General features: G+C 39.3%; 1 protein-coding gene across 3 annotated transcripts in view; it reads left to right on the top strand.

The window, feature by feature from the left end:
• The first annotated feature begins 286 nt into the window (after positions 1–286).
• LOC131667680 (protein madd-4) overlaps positions 287–17,724 on the top strand; it is a 105,817-nt gene continuing 88,379 nt past the window's right edge. For 2 of the 3 annotated variants that reach the window (XM_058941276.1, XM_058941274.1), the window contains exon 1: positions 287–734. The gene's annotated coding sequence lies outside the window, so the exon portion shown is untranslated. The remainder of the gene's footprint in view (positions 735–17,724) is intronic. The other variant, XM_058941275.1, reaches the window with a different exon arrangement.

The raw sequence follows: 17,724 nt of genomic DNA, 5'->3' as shown, positions 1-17,724 counted from the left end.
GACCAGATGGAGAACTAAAAAAGTCAATGGCTACGTACGATCAAGTAAATCGAAAATGATTAGATAGACAAATAGAGGATCTCGCGGACAGATAGCGTCAACGGGATTGAGGGATGCGGATGAGCGAACATTGGCGGGACTGTGTACGGTATACGGCCGGGCGCGCACGCGGTCCAAAGTGGTGGTGCGCGCGCGTCATGCCAACGAGAGGAAACGAGAGCGAGAGAGAGAGAGAGAGAGAGCGGGCGAGCGCGCCTTTAGCAGCATTCACGCGGCGAACCTCGAGCAGGCCACATCGTGCGCCGACGCCGCGCAACCCTCGTTCGCTGTCTGTGCACCCTCCTCGTGTGCTTCGCACACTGTACACAGTGGTATTGCTATATTCATCTATCGCTGACCGTCAGCAGGGTACTTCGCTAATTGTTAATCTCTATGCGGCTCTACGGATTTTTCTTTTTTCATACTGTAAGTTCGCGAGTGATGGAAACTCTTAGCACGAATTGGGAGCAGCCTTGAAAGGAAAATCAACTGTTAAGGTTTACCTCGCGAGAGTGATAGTTTTCTTTACACAAGTAACGCTAAGGGCAGTGAGTGTCTGAGTGCAAGTGCCTGTTAACAGTCGAGTGCGGCGCATTGGCAAGATAAGGATCATTGACGGACACGAAAGCGGCCGGCAAGCGATTAATCGAGCGTAAGCCGGTCGGGTCATGCTCGCGTCAATTCGAGCATTCCTCGTGAGTATAATATGCGTGCCCCTTTAGCCAGATATAATTTCCACATTATGCCGTGATGAGCAAGCAACTCACGGTAAAGCCGTTTTCTTGCGGAGATTTTTACGACGCACTGGCGCCGCCGACACTCGCTCAAAAGAAAAAGCTAACTCGCCGCATGCGGCAACTGCGCGTGGCGCACTCCTCGTGCTTTTTTTTCGAGAGCAAAGCGACGGCGATATAAAAGCTCCTCGCGCAACGCCTAGGATTATTGTCGTGCTGCAGAGTGCCTTCGCATCAGTTCGTAAGCCTTCCACGCGCGCGCACGTGTACACTCGCAACTAGCAAAAGTCGCCAAGTGCAACTCGAACGGTGCTTTATCTTTTTTTATTTCCAAATGCCAACCTATATCATTCCAATTTAATCGCTTTTTTTTTTAAGTAGCTCGAAATTTATTTTATTTTTCTCTGAGAAATCCACATCATAATTATTTCTAGCCTTCAAAAGCTTGCCAATCCAGTATTATTTATCATTTATTAATTAACGTACATAATGAACCCGCTTAAAATATTGGCAAAGGCAAGCGTACTATTCATATTTCAAAATATATTTTTAGAGAGTTAAGTTGTTTCGATGGCGTGGAAAAGTCTATAATTGTGTTTCTAATGAATGAAGATAATGATAGCGAATTTAGAACTCGCAAATAAAAATAAATTCATTCTGAAACTGCTGTCAAAACGTTTCGAATGAAAGACACCTGGAACAAATATCGGAGATCGCTATTTTACAAAACACGTGTCAATACTCTTGGATGTCTCGCAATGTGCTGTTTTACAAAATACATGCGTACAATATTGAATTTCTCACAGTGCTGCGCACAAACAAATAAATGTCACAAAAACGTTTTCAAATTACAACAAACGTCCGATCTTCATCAAAGATAAAACAACAATTAAAAAAAAAGATCATAAAGGGATCCAAACGTGATTCAATTACGTTATAACTGTTTTTTTTTTTGCCGTTGTCGGCGTTGAAATCAATATCCACAAGCCAAATAAACGAGTTCACATCCGGCGCAGAAATTCAATCCGTAAATGCAATTTCATATATATACAAAGCCGCTAGATTAACAAAACTCGGCCTCGCGGTTCGTGCAAAGAAAAAGTACACAGGTTGGATAGCGCTTTGCAGCTTTTGTTACGTACTACATGTGCTTTTATCGCACCTCTGTACATTGCGGAGGCTAGTGAGAAGAGATCAAAGGCAGTAGCGCCGAACCTCTCTTATTCTTTAATCTGCTCAATGGATGAAGCGCGAACATATATATACAGATATATAGTTGGCTCTGAGAGAACCTTTTGTTCCTCCTCCTTTTCAGCTTCTCTGGATGTCTCGTCGGGCTTCGCCCACTTATCGTCACCTATACTAAGCTTTAGTAGCGACAACGGTGATCGAGAGACTGGAATAAAAGTAGGGGGAGGATTTAGATTCGCTTTGAAGAGGTGGAATGTTGATTTGGCGTACTACCGATCGAGATCGCTTGTTTACGAGCTTGACACAGTCTTCTGCAAGATGTACGTCGGAAGCCCTTGTCAAACATTCACTTTCGACCAATTTGATTAATTGAGAGCACGGTAAAGGGCCATGTTGATTCAATAATTTTAGGCAATTATGTGGGGTCTCATCGCCCTATACATTCGATGACTGCAATGAGTTTTTATACTTGTCAAAAGATTCTAATGGTAGAATGAAAATAAGTAAAAGGTAAAAATAACTTTTGAGAACTGAGAAAACGATCGAAATTGTTGTAATATTCAGTTTTATTTATTAAAAAAAATAATTAATAGAATAACCATTAGTTTTTTACTTTTTATCTTTTATTTTTTATTCTTACCGAGTTTTTTAATCGTATTTTCATGTATTGGTAACATGCTATTAATAATAATATGTCGTTTTTCGGATACATCAAATCTCAACAACTCACATCCAAAGAACAATTTAATTTCAAAAGTGCAAACGTTCACAAATTCAAAATACATACTCAGCAAATATTCCTTTTGTTTAATTAGTGTCGCATCCAACAACGCTAATCAAACTTAAGCTGCAGTGATCAGTAAGCAAATATCGATGTCGCATGAGAAGGAAGCAAAACGTTATCTAAAGAATTGGACCTAACGTTGATCGTTAGAACTTGCGCTAGTTATTAATCAAAAGTGACGTGGCTTCTGTGCCAGTATCTCTCGAGTATAAAGAGTCAAGGCCTAATTACCCTCGCCACAGTAGCTGTCTATAAAATCTATTAATATTACACGCTCGCGCGTCCGTTTTGAAAAACCTTAATAGGACCTTAGCACACACAAGCGCGCGCGTGCGCGCACACACCCACGAGAGCAGCAGGAGGGAGGGAGTCCGGTGCTCAAAGTTATATAGGCGACCCAATTAACGGGACGCGCGAAAATCATTTAATGCACGCGCGCACGTACAGTGAAGCGTGCAATAGTGATTTCTAGCACGTTAGAGTCGAGTTGGGCGCGCGTGAGCTCGTTTATTAATTTTGACACGGATAAGTTTCACAGGTGCTAAGATCACCGCCAAATTCTTCGCGTAATTGATTGCACAAGTTGCCACCCCCTTTTGCTCGTACGCCCCAGGAGAAACGCTCGCTTTTCATTATCGAGCCTCACACCTGTGCCAACTTACTATTTTATAAGTGCTTCGTTAATGACTTTCTTTTTTTCAGCTGTCGTACGATCGATTACGACATTAAGCGATTAAGAAATGTGAAAATCGATAGTGGTTCTACTCTTTTTGTAAGTAATCGACCGACATCATACCTGTTTTACAATTCATGCGCGATTATTCAATTGTAATTTAATCATATCGATGGCGCTTGATTAACACTGAATATTTAGCATTGGAATTCATTACTCCTACTAAGTTTCCGATCAATTTTTGGTGAATGAGTGCAAAATCTAATGAAAACCAATTCGCCGATAATCGAATTCAAACGTGAATTGTAATATTTTCCGAAAATAATATGTGACGAGATAGCGTGCAGCTAGGTGCAGGTGCACCGGTGGCAATCGTTTGGGTGTACAGGTGACGGGTGCTAGGGATTGCCCGCGCGATTGCTCGATTAATGGATTGGTAAGTGTTCCGCGCTCGTGTACGCTGCTCACTCTCTCTCTATACTGCAGTGCCGGAAGACGGAGCAGGGGGATATAGGTAGCTAGCCGTGTCCCGCATTTCCGACGGATCCTGCCACTCAACGGATCTCTCTTCCCGGCGATTTGCGTTGAAAAGATATAAGCCAAACCAATTAGTAACTACCCAAAGATTTGCACTACAGATTCACTGGAGAGCTTTCTTCTTTAATATCTTTGGAGATGCAATCGTAGCTAATTCGAATTTTTTCGTTAGCTCGTTCATCACAACATACTTATTCGTCATTATTCGGAAATACACGTGCTTATTATTCATATGTATGATTTTGTGCGACTCGTTAGTCACCGGGATGATAGGATTTTTACATAAAAAAATGTGTTATTCGTTAAATGCATCGTTACAAAAATCATCAGAGCGTGCGTGAGCATAAAATCGATTGCACACATTGCACACGGACTGCACTGTTTGTTTTGAGCTACCAGTACTTTTTTTTGCATCGAAACGTTGGGCCGAAATGTACGTTTCATCGATTATTCGGCTCTTTTTTTTATAATATAACGGTCAAGAAAATAATTGAAGAGCTCAAGCGAGCTTTGAATGTTCAATATTTTGTCTGTTATCTCTCTGTTTAATTCACCTGGCTGTCAGTTTTCTCTAGGTAATTAGAGTTTTGCTTTTTTTTGCTAATTAAAATTGAAAGTACGAGTGGCACAACGTGACGAAGATAGAACAGTATAACCTAATAATGGAAGTTAAAATAAGGCAATAAAATGTGTAGTGTCGATCGATAAAATGAATTCTTGAAACGAATCTTAGAATGTAGTAGAGCGTACGAAGCAATGTTAGGCACGAAGGAGTGTCGGTACGGCAGGCAGCTGTGAAGAAAAGACGAAAACATGCGAGTGGGCGGGTAGAGATGAGCAACAACAATAAGGTCGGGTTCGCGCTTGCGGCGGTCTCTCATCTTTATCCTGCGGGCGCTCGAGGCAATTGCATTGTCCGCGAGAGTCAAACACTACTGCTTGATAATTAACCCAGTTCCTCTCTCACTCTGTCTATATGTGTCTCTCAAGAGCCCGTTTGCTTTCATTTGCAAATGGTGAGCCACGAGCGCGCACCTCTTAATCCCGCGCAAATTGATTTTCACAGCAGGAGACGCGCGCGCCGTCAAAGCATCTATTAAGGAATCATCACGATTATGCCACTTGCCAACACAGAACAAAGCAGCTTTTCAAAAAAAAAAAAAAAAAATGAGTGGAACACCTTGTCACGATGATCTTCGCGAGCTGCCCGATTCATTTCGTTTGCCGTTCTCGCGGCTATTGTCGACTGAAACGGGATTTTTTCCTCGCTTTTGCAAAGACATGCTCCGTCACCGCGGCGTGAAAGTGCATACAAGCTCTTTTGAAAAAGAAATCGAAACACAATAGCCTTGCATTTTTTCACGCAGTCCTATTAATAGAGGTGATTCTGAAAAAATAAATTCAATAAATAATCATTTAGAGATGCACGATCAAAGTATAATTGTCGGAAATGTTAAATAAAACAGCTGCAAATCTATGTAAAAGATCAATTGTCTGCGGCGCTTTTGTTTTTTGGGGTGCCGTCGTGAAGACGCCAGAGCTGGACACGGAAGTGATGAGCACGCAGCCGAAGTAACAAGAAAAAAGAATGAGAGGGCAGGAGATAGCAAAGGAGAATGCGTGTATGTGTAGGCATGCACTTTAAAAAGAGAAGGAGAATATGAAAGGACATTCCAGAGTTCTCAGCGTGTCGAAAGTGAGAGAGTGGTTGAGAGAATTTCCCTGCTCGGTATATATAATGGTTGCAGCAGTGCAGCGCCTCTATATCAGGATAGAAAGAAAAGTAGTTCATCGTTGCCTGATTTTTGCGGCCGTGTCCACTCTGCAGCAGCGTCCCTTCTTTCCCTCGATCTGCCCTGCAACGTTTCCTTTTTCTCTAGCCTGCTTCGTCGCTCTTGACATTCCGGCTTTTCACGCGCGGCTGCTTCATTGTGTGTCGTTTTAGTGACCTTCCTCAACTTGGTGGGCGCGTGCACCTTTCCGACCAAGTAGCTCATCCCTCTTTTAAGAGAGAGGGAGAGAGAGGGAACAAGAGAGAGAGAGAGAGAGAGAGAGAGAGAGAGAGAGAGAGAGAGAGAGAGAGAAGAGGCAGAACAGGAAAAAGAAGAACCTGCCTTTTATCACCTTTACGCTCTATTAAGCAGAAAGGTCAATTAACATTGCGACATTTTTTCTGCACTGACGCCTTCACGGCGATCTTTTCTCGTTTCTTTTTCTTCCCTTTTTTCTTTTTAGCCGTCGCTCCTAATTACCTGAACCTGAAATTTAACGGTACTTGTTATTAGCTGCTTGTCGGTTTGTCATTCGGAGGAAATAGCCGATTAACTCCGGTCGATCAGGTCGAAGTGGAAGCTAGCGCGAGGGAAAAAATCGCTAATACCTGGAAGCCAGTTGGATGTTCTTTAAATAGAGTTTTACTGCTTTATTCAGATCTCTACCTGTTACTTTTTATAACTGCCTTAACACTTTTCCTGCTCATGATTTTTGGTTTGCTTCTATTCAATGAAAATATACATCCAGACACTTTTAAGTATTGCTGCTATTAAAAAAAATAGAGGCAAATTTTTCTTAAAAAGAAAACTTCGTTTTTATAATTGGAATACGCGAAATTGAAGATATTTCTAAAAATGTATCAACACTCAAGAATTATTAATTAGAAGTAATTGGTCGTTTTAATTTGATTAAGAAGTAAATAATAACAATAAATGTAAATACATTGAAGGCATTAAACTTGACGCACTCACATATTTGTAGAGTAAGATCGTGAGAGAAGATGTGTAGAGAAGGCCAAGACAAGCGTGTAGGTTGAAACTGTTGGCTTAAAGCCGCAAAATTTTCACCTCCTCAATGGTAGTACATATAAAGCCTTGCAAAAACACAGGAAGCGTGTGGCGCACCAGGTGACAAAGCGCCAAAATATTCACCTTAAGAGATTAGGTGACGGTGGGGGTCTAACTACCAATGCGTGTCTCGATGGTCGGAAAAGCAGTCTATGGTCTGCTTTTCGGCAATTATTTACAACGTTCACTCTTTGTCTCTGCCGCAAAGAGGAGCCTGAGAAAATTTCTCCAATGCGAGTTTCTTTGGTAGTGTTGCCGTTGAATTTTACCTGCTTGAGTTAGTTTTGGAAAAGTCACAACCCCGAGCGCCGTGGGAGACTTTTTTTTTCTTCCTTTTCATTGGAACTATGACGCGCGCCTACTTTGTACCACTGATATACACGGCCGAGCAATTTTTCAACGGAGTCCGAGCCTCGGGACTACGTGCACACCGTTTGTGGAGTGTGAGTGCATAATTGAGGCGCATTCGACCACTGAATGCGATTATATTTATAACATTTGTCAGTTGATATGTATAAATTACCTGTGGATTGTGTTTTAATGACTGAAAATGCATCAAATCTGCCGCCATTATTTACAAGTCTAGAGAACGTTGAAAATGTTATTTACCGAAATGACTTTTTTAATAGGACGTGGAGATATAATTACATTATATGTGCGGCTAATTCGTTTCATTTATCATCCACTTGTACGTATTCACTATTACTGTATTTATCAACATGAATTAAGTTTCTAAGCACTTACCTTGTAGTGACACACGTGTACATGTTATTTGCAAAAATTCACAGTCAAGTTTTATTATGATAAATATACTCTATCCAATTTTCAACGTGGAAACACTCGAAAAGTACGCGGATAATCAGTTGACATTTCAAGTTTCGAGCGAATCAAGACTCGAAGTAGTGTTGACACTCTCGTGTTCGACCTTGGACGACCAGCACACAAGATCGTGATTAGCACGTGGCGAAGGGGCATCCAACAATTACAGAAAAAAGCAAAAAACCAAAAAACATAGATACCCGTAGTCCCAAGCGGGCATTTTGACACGTAGGGAAAGAGAGAGAGAGGGAGAGAGAGAGAGAGAGAGAAACACAACTAGAAAGACTCGCACAACGTCCCACATAGTCATGCTTGACAATCGCACAAAGTGTCGGTGCGATACGTGCTAGGGGGTTCTCTCTCTTTCTCTCTCGCTCTTTTTGGGATGAAATGACGCGAAAGGGAAAGAACCAGCGAGCTAGGCAGTAAGCGCGCGCCCGCGCGTGTGGGTGAAAAAGGAGGACGCGACGACGACATCGATCGGGCATAGAGAGCGGCGCACACGATGCGATCGTGCCAAGAGCAGTTTCGCCGAACGAGTTTCCGGGACGGATTCCCATTTCGGGAGGGGGGGGGGGGGGGGACGCGAGCGTCGACGAGAAAGAGATCGCGGTGATGTGGTGTAGCGCGCGAGGCTAACGAGCCCGGACACGGCTTTGGAATTACAACTCGCTCGCTCGCTCTTCTTCGCGGCCGCTTAATTGTTCGTTTGCAAGCTAGCCGTGAGGAGCTTGCGCAATTTCTACTTTGTTTCGCTTTCGTTGGCCGCGACTCTACTGCACTGCTGCCCACCTATCCCTCTTCTTCTGTCTCTTTACCCTCTTTATCTATATATCTTACAACCCTCCTCTTCCCTCTTCTTCTCTTCTTTGCTCCGCGCGCGCTTTTCCTTGATTGTTTTTTTGCCGCCTGATCCCCCCCCCCCTTCACCACCTTCTCGCCATCACGGCTGTTTCTTATTTTTTTTTTTTCATTCCGCAAGCGGCTATTGCGGATTCCCGAGAATTTTGCTTTTGCTCCACACTATTTTCAAATTAAAGTCTTGAGGGATTAATTATCTTGATTATTTTTAACGGAGTGCGAAACTGTTGCGCGAGTGAAAAACCACAAAGTTTTGATAGTAAGCAGCGTGGTTTTAAGTGATAACGAGGATTATATTCAAAATATTTAGGTTTACAACTTAAAACTAAACGAAAAAAAGTTATCGCTGCTGGTAGACTTACAATGAAACAATGTTTATTTGTCGTTAATACAGCTCCTTTACCATTTCTAAATAAAATTATTGCGCGCGAGTTCGAAAAGTAATCTAAGAAAAAATAAATGTGAGATTGAAATATAATTTGCGGCATTTGAATTTTTCGTAATATTCCGCTCTCGGCAAAATATCATGCGCAAACTATTTGGTTTTCTGATATTCACCGACACATACCCACATACATATGGACCTTTTATCCCTCCGTCATCGTGAAGCTCCCCTCCCCGTCTCCCTCTCCGCTGCCTGCTCTTCTAGCGTAATGAGGCGCTTCGAAAAGCAATTACCGGCTGCGCGCCGCCTACCGATCGGCAATTCCGATGCGAGAGCTGCGCTGCTTCGCTTCAATATACACCTATATACGTGGACGAACGTGCACCCTACCAAAGAGGCACGTGTAATTTTATTTCGCGCATGGTCTCTATTGTCTTGTGCTGCTATATAGATGAGTCGCAGAAAAGTTCGCTCGCGTTGCCTAAAAATTGTTTCATTAAACTTTTAAATAACTTAATGCGATGACAAGCTTTCTACACGAAGTTACGTTAAATAATAAAATGAAAAGCTCTTGGAAGAAAAAATCTGTGTAACCTGCAGTGTCTCAGACAGTTTTAGGATTTGATCAATACACAGACTGCAGTAGCAGTGTTCATTGGAAAGGTGTGTAGGTGTAAAGCCTCGGAGGAGATGTTCTGTAATGGCGACGTATGTGCGAGTGCCGCGTAGTATCCTTTCTTTTGGGGCCGTGTGCGATTACCGGTCATTTCGGTTTAGTGCCGGCGCGCGAGCGACCTTCCCTCGGGGATCGGCTGGCGACGCGGCCCAATTGCCTTGGGCGCAGCTCCCTAGCAGCCTCGAGGAAATCCGATTTCTTTATTTTTTTTCTTATTTCTACGCGCGTTTCTTCTTCTACTCTGTTTTTTTTTCTTTTATCTTCGACAACCATTCCACTATAAATACGATAAATTGTAAAACGTTTCGTTCGAGATTAGATTTTATTCTTCTGTCCTAAAATAAAAGATAAAGGAAGTGTACAGTTCTTTCTCGCTTCGTTTGACTAGAATTTGCTTTTTTATATTTACTTGTTAGCTTATTCCAAAAAGAGTCGAACTAATTTCTTTTAAAGTGAGTTAATTAAACGAACTTATAATTCAAAGTCAACATAATATCACTTGCTATTTCCTTATTTTTCATGACATAATTTTCATTTCGGCAGATTCTTGTAAGTTGCAAGTACCGATTCACGTAAAATTAAAATGTTTTGAAAATTGAATATTGATAACTCTGCCTTACACGACTGCCACCTTTCCATGAAATAATCGTGTTTAATTAATTTTCAGCGTTATGATTGGTAGTACCACTCGCACATGTACAGCACAGTATTTCACGAGGCAATGATCGCTCATTATCCAATAGCAATCCTCGTCTCAAATGAGATGCTCCAATTATGGATATAATTAATTTATGGTGCTGCTTTCAATCACTTTGCTGATGCAACTGTTGGTTTTGGAAAAAATATTTTGCACGACAGAGCGTTTTTTCAACACGGAAATTATCTATTCAAAAGAATATCCTTGTAGGCTTTGAAGTGTAGTTAGTCTCAATGAGATTATTGCAGAAATGATGAAAAATAGTTTCTAACTAAATATTCCGAGTAGTAACATTTTCTGTTTTTTATTGATTTTTTTTATTTTGTTGTTGGGAAAAATAATTGGCGTGGATGCGGTCTAGTATGTACATTTCTCACAGTAGAAATTGAGATCCATAGAGAAAGTCATACGAGAAAAATGACGTACTTGACGCATTAGCGCACTCGGCTGCAAGTTGTTCAAAAAAATGACGTTTACCCTCCACGCATAACAGAGGGTTTTTTGAGGGTTTCTTTTCCAGGTACCGCCTGGAAAAGCCAGCTACAAGAAAGTTGATTCGCGCATCAAGTGTCATGTTGACATTGTTCGCGCTTTGATCGCGAATGCTTAACTGCAAAAGAGCCGCTTGAATTCTTTTGTTTTCATCAAAAGCATTCATATCGTATGCACACTCGCGTTTTTGGTACTAGCAATGTCAAACGATTCACTGTTAGCACTCATGTATGTTGTGATTAAAATTGTTCTTGCATTATTTCATTATTGATATTTCACTGTTATACAAATAATTATAACATCATTTGATTACATTTAATTGGTCATCATCTTTTTAATAGTTGCAATGAAGCTAAAGTTCAATATTTGAGGAACATTGTATTATTTGTTTAAATCAAATATTTCGCTTTATACTGCGTTTCGTTTATTTTGAAAAGGAATTTCGATCGATACTACACTAAATTAAAATATAACGAAAATGTTACAGAATACCAAAATAGAGTAAAATAGAGTTTGCGTTTTCAAATACCAATAAGTAATCATAAATACGTTAGCAAAATATGAAAAAATGAAGATCTAATGCGAATAAAACGAAGGTCACGAAGCTCTTTTTCTTTCGATTTACTCACTACTTATCTCTCAAATTTTGCACTACAAATAGAGAAAGGCAAAAAGTCGCTATGCGAGGAAGAAAGTGCGCTATGGTGCTACCGCAAAAGAAATCGAGCTGTTGGAAGATTGCAATATCGTTCGTGTATGTGCTCGTGTGTGGGCGGCCTTCGAATGAAAACATCGTGAAAAAAATGAGAGGAGACGCAGGCATGAAACTTTACGAGATGATCATTGTGTGGTAATGCAAGCGAATGCTCGTATGCGAGGAACACAATCTTGTGCGGCGTCAGGACGACGTCGTTTGACACGGTCGTTAATTAGACGAAATTTCTGGGAAGAGCGCACGCGCGCGCCAATATTATTGTGTTCCGTCTGCGCGATCCCGTGAATTAGACTCGCTTTGATTCGCCCATTGTCTTTTCAATACGAACTTTGATGATTTCATGTTTTAACCGTATAATTTCAAATGGGCGATCATTTGTCTATTATTCGCAAAGTGTCACACACGTAATGCCACGAATATTTTGACGAGCACACTGCAATTGAATGAATGTTTCATGAGCCGACTTCGCGAGTTTAAATTCTCAATCATATTTAGTCAACAGAAATTATGAATGCTGCACATTCATTCAACAACAATTTTCTCGTCGTTTTATATATATATATATTAAAATTGATTCGCGATAAATAATTACCTTCTACGTGAAAAATGCTATCAAGTATGTTAAAGTTTTAGAGGCTAGTATACAGATGTGTATTTGGTTTGTGCAACAGCTATACAGTTTGTAATTGTTATAATTACTTTTGTATTAAAACTATTATTTGATCTTCCGAAAAGTGTTAATAAACAGTAGGGGATATGTTTAAGGCAATCAAAAAAATTGAACAACATTCACTTTCTGTTTATTATAGAAAATATCTATTCCCTTAAATGATTATTAATTTCAATGATCGAGTAAACAACACCTTGAAAGTAGTATTGCCGTCGCTTCCGTTAGCAGAGGAAACGGATCCTTATACACTTATGTATGCCATAACATCCTTTCAACTAGAATTCGCAATGACTGTGCATAGCTGTGCTCATACGCACACAGACACACACACACATACACGCATACAATACTATGGAGAATCTCGTGTGGTTGCGCATCTGAAATGTATACTGCAGTGGCCAAGGTCTCGTCGCGATGGCGCAGTGGCGTACAACCGAATGGCCTATTACCTTCACCATCCTCACTCACAGACTCACAAGATAATCAAACTTTCAGTACATTCTGAAAGCAGAATTACTTTAAGTAAAGTGACTTGTAATAACGATAAACGATATTTTTATTCGATATTCAAGTGCTATAATTATACATATTACGAAGCGTTGAATTCTATACGGATATTTTTAGCTGGATCAAGACATTCTGATAAGATTTATCCGACCTGATCTTTATAAAGATATCGACTATATTATTTTTCATTTAATCCATTCATTTGTTTCAAGCAGTCTTAAAGTTAACTTGAAGTTATATTTTCATATCATATTATAATAACAAAAAAATTTCTATTCTCGTAGGGAAAAAAATTTACATTTCTTTCAGCAAGATAAGAAACGCTTTGCGATAACTCATGTCGCTCGAAATTCTTTGTGTACCTGTGCGTCAAAAGCAGCTCACCGACATCAGTCACAAAAGCTATCTTAATTCCTTAACTCGTCGTGACAGCAAAGCAAAAAATGAAGCCCAGAAAAGAAATGATAACTTTGTCTTTTTAACTGGTCACCTGCAGCTGCCTATTATGGATTGTATTCAGTCAGGTATTTCTCGCTCCAAGTGAGCCGATGCTTATCGGGATGCCAAACGTAACAATACCTGCCAGACAGTTTATATTCCATCCATTTATCTTCTGTCTCAAATCTTGTGAGTGCGAGTATTTTGTTCGCAATATACATCGTTTGGGTATAACAAATTGGTCACATCTTGCCCATAAAATACACAAATATAAATGCGATCGTAAGTGAAGAAGTAAAATTATAAATCGATGTGAAGGTATTGCTTTTGATGGTAAGGCAAATTAATACAAGTCATCTCAGACCCGCTGTTTGTAAAAGACATACTCTATTGTGTAAGCACATTACGATACGAAGTTTGGTATCCAAGAGAACTTTATTTATTTTTCAAGCGACCTTAATTTTCTGACTCCAGTCATATTTCGATTATAATATCTTTTGTGTCGAGTACCTGAATGCATTTTATCATGACCAAAGATTGGCGCGGGCGATTCTTAATGTCATAAATCCTGAGTTATGAAGCCATGTCAAATACAATATTTCACGAAAATGAATGAATAAACGTAGAGTCTCATTTAGTATATTTTATACACGTTGTTTATTTCAAGTGTGCTTAAAGCTTAACTATATTTTCGATTTCTAACTTAAAAAATGTTTCTATAAGCTGTGTTTAACACAACTCACTTAATTGAGATAAAACCAGGATAATCTGATTCTTGTATCTTCTACGTCTTGTTACATTTCTTAGTCCTCGCTAATCTCCCTCAAATCTCCATCGCTTTAACCGTAGTTCATCATTCAGTCAGGTATACGCTCAAATCATCTTTACATCTCGACTCGCAGGAAGGGACATTTATATAAGTTTCTTGGTCGCTCGATAAGCTCTTATAGTTTACATTTATAGTTTACATGTTCAATAAGTTGTCAGAAGTACATATACGCAAGTAATTTATTACACCAGTGTGCGATCGATGAAATGAATGCGAAGCTATACCGTTCGAAATTCATTTGACCACATCGTATAATCGAAGTTGATAAACTTAGAAAAATAAAAGAAATCATAGAACAAATTACTCCAAAGTTTAATCATGAGTATAAAAATAGAATAGCGATATAACAAAAAGAAAAGTATCATAATTAGGTATAAAACAATGAATCATGGGGAAAACATGGTAAAACTTGAAAAGATTTTGAGTATGTATGGTTTTGCGGAAAAGCTTTATTTTTCAATGAAATAACAGAAAAAGAAAATTCAATTCAATTACCCACTTTACTCACGCGTACAATGCAACACACTATGCGATGTTTGCGCTCGGCCATTGTAGAAGAGAAAAAGTCGTGAAAATGAAAACTCTGTAGGTTGGTTAGTTGATTTTCTTTCTAGTGCAATCATTACTTTTGCGAATGAAGCGCTATCCAACCCTCCCGTTTTTATTCTATATTCTCTGTTTTGTGTCTGCAAGCCACGCAGACAAGTAAACGAAATCGATTGGCTGACGTATGACATGGGTCATCGGCAACGAGTCACGGAAGTCGCGCGACAAGTTACTCGATTTCCACTCGATCGCTCGCTCGTCTGCGAAGTGAAGGCGTATTTTTGACAAAGCCCTACTTTCTTAGCTGTGGCTTCTTTCGGGGAGGCTTTAGCATTCACGTTTCGACGGGAACGTTAAGACTGCTTATTTTGGTATGCTGTATACTTTGAGACTTTGATTTAATAATGTCGTAGCTCGCTGAATATTCATCGAGCAGCACTCGTTTGAAATTTATGTTAACGTATTTTGCATTTTATCAGTCAATTTGAACGGGATTTGCATTCTTTAGAGTAATTCATTTTCGTCTATGAAATTATAAATTTCCTAAAACTGTATCACTTTGGTACTGTGTTTATATGTGAACAAAGCAATGAATGCATTGGATGACAAGTTGTGACACAACAAAATTCAGTACCTAAACGTTCGAACAAGAATATTACAATTAAAGTTTTTTTCAAAAACAATATAATCAAAATTTCTCAATTTTTATATATTAATGATTAAACATATCTATTAATCTATTTTAAAAACACATTTTACTCTTTTTAAGTGAATTTTCAAGTTCATATAAAAAATTTGGCTGATTTAAAAAGGAAGGATCAAATATAAAATAGAGGAAAAAATGGCTTATCAAAATGCCATCTGCGATGCACTGTACGGCAGCAGCGTCCAAGTCGGTCGTTGGCAAAACTCAATTTTCACAGCCATATTTCGGTGAGTTCAGAGGTCTGAATGCATATTGTGCTAACTCTGACTTCTTCATTTTGGCAACTGGTGAAGCCTCGAAATCGAAAGATACATCTAGATAAATGCGGTGAAACGTGCCGCTACATTTGTGGAAGTGTCGCGTTCGTCGACAAGCACAACGTGTTTCTTTTTATCATTCACTTACACATACACACACACACACACGTGTCGACCTATATACGATATCGATAAGTGCGTGTAGCTTTTTTATTTTATATATTATTATTATTGTTATATTTTTTACTACTTAACGAACATTTTCTTTCTACAAAAAATAATTTTTTGGTTAATCAATAAAAACAGTAAATAACAAATACTTTTTTCATCATTCACGTAAAAATATTAGAACAATCAATAAAAAGAAAGCAGGTAAAGTTTATTTTTGGTTTTAAAATGTTTTAATGGCTAGAAGCAGCATTGATAAGTTTGGCATTGTTGGCACTGGAGCAACCAGCGTCAATCCTCGTTACAAAATTAAAAAAACGTTAGCGAATGGCCGAGTAAATCAAACATTTGAAAATTTGAATTGGAAGTAAACAAATGGACCGTCGAGCTGCAGCAGCAGTGCAGCAACAACAAGTCAAGGGTAGCAAAAAAAAGTTTGTCAGCTCGTTATATGCTCGTAGCGGTGAAAGCTCTGCGCCATGCTCTGTATAAACAATGCAGTGTCGAAGCTCCGCAAGCGCTTCGGCACTGCTTCGCGAATCTACACATGGGCCAACTTTTTATTCGTGGCAGTATTGAATCCAATCTGATGCGTGCGACCGTGGTAGCCGTTTTGATTTGTACTAGCAGCCCTTTCTTTTTCTGTTATAATTTTTTTTCAACTTTCTCTGCTGTTCGTTTTTTTCGTCGCGAACGGTGCGTCCGAGCGAAAATAAACGTCGAGAAAGCGTAGTAAAAATTTTCTGACTCTGTATCCCCCAGTGAATTTTCGTGTTTTATTACTCCTGCTTTCGAAAGCTCCCAACACAATGTACTTTTCCAAGTATTCGACAGATCCCGGATTTCTTTGTGATACTCATGAATCCCGTCATATGCTAATGATGAGTTTTTCGTGCTACAAATAGCCAGAGCTGTTACAACGGTCAACGTTATGTACATTTAATAAAAGCAGTAAACCTTGGAGGTGTCAAGTTTTGCCGACAGCGACAAGATAAATGAAAAATAAAATTCGTAATTAGCTCTAAACACAAACTAAAATAATTTCATTTGAATAAAATTCTCATTAAACTCGCAACAAGTTTCTTATTTACGTTTGTCAAATAGAATCGTGAGACTTGGTTGTACTACTGGGGATGAATTTCAAGAGGGTAACTAAAACTGATGTTTTATTACGTAGAAATACATGAGAGCCACTGCGATGACGACTACTTTGAGGTGGCTTTCTGCAATTAAACGAGGCAGCGAGCACCAACGTAGCGTGAATACTACGCTCACTGCAAAACAAACTTTGAACCAAACTTGATACTAAATTTGATACGCTAGTGTTTATCCAACTGCTCGTTATTTTAAAATTATTAAGGAACTTTTCAGTTTAGAAGTAATGTGAAAATGAACTTTCAAAAATAAGTATTTTTTAGGAAAAAGTTTGGTAACAAGCACTATTTTACACTTGTAACGATGTAAATCATTTATTTATATCGTCGCGCCGTACACCTAAATTTATAGTATATAAATATAGTAAGAGACTTCGAAACGGCGTGTATGCCTTTGCCGACTGGAACAAAAATTAAGCGACCTAATCGTTGGAGCGATGACGGGAAGTCGCTTGCCATCCGCCGAGCCGATTGGATTCTTGTTTGCTTTAGCTCGTGATCGCTTTCTCGTTCTTCGATTCCTCAAGCCCATAGGGATTTTCGGGCTCATCAAGAAAAACTACTATTATTCCAACGAAACAAACGAGCCATACAGAGAAACTACATACGCCATGGTTGAAGGGGAGCGGTGCATCTTATCTCGACAGGAGGACCTTTAGTCCTCGCCCAAAAGCACTAACTCGGACCCTACAGTTAAGTACCTTGGTTCATGTGCGCGAGCAGCGTTCTTAATAGATTTTTAAATTAAATGTAATAAGCGAAATATAAGCAATTCTACCAGGTGTAGCTCAGGTTAGGTTTTACACTTAAAGAAAGCATAATAGTAATATGTAAAAGTGTTATAAGTAAATGGTGACAAATTGTAAACATCATGCAGTTGTTCTTTATATTCAAATAAAAAATATAGAATTTATTTGAGAATCTAATATCGCAATTATTTTAATATGACTAATGAAGCCTAGATAAAATAAAAGAATAAACTGTTATACATTTTAGCGTCATATTG

The sequence above is a fragment of the Phymastichus coffea genome, unplaced genomic scaffold, assembly GCF_024137745.1.
Source record: "Phymastichus coffea isolate CEN01 unplaced genomic scaffold, Cenicafe_Pcof_1.1 PCOF00069, whole genome shotgun sequence".
In the NCBI taxonomy this organism is placed as follows: Eukaryota; Metazoa; Arthropoda; class Insecta; order Hymenoptera; family Eulophidae; genus Phymastichus; species Phymastichus coffea.
This window is presented reverse-complemented; position numbering and strand designations above follow the sequence as displayed.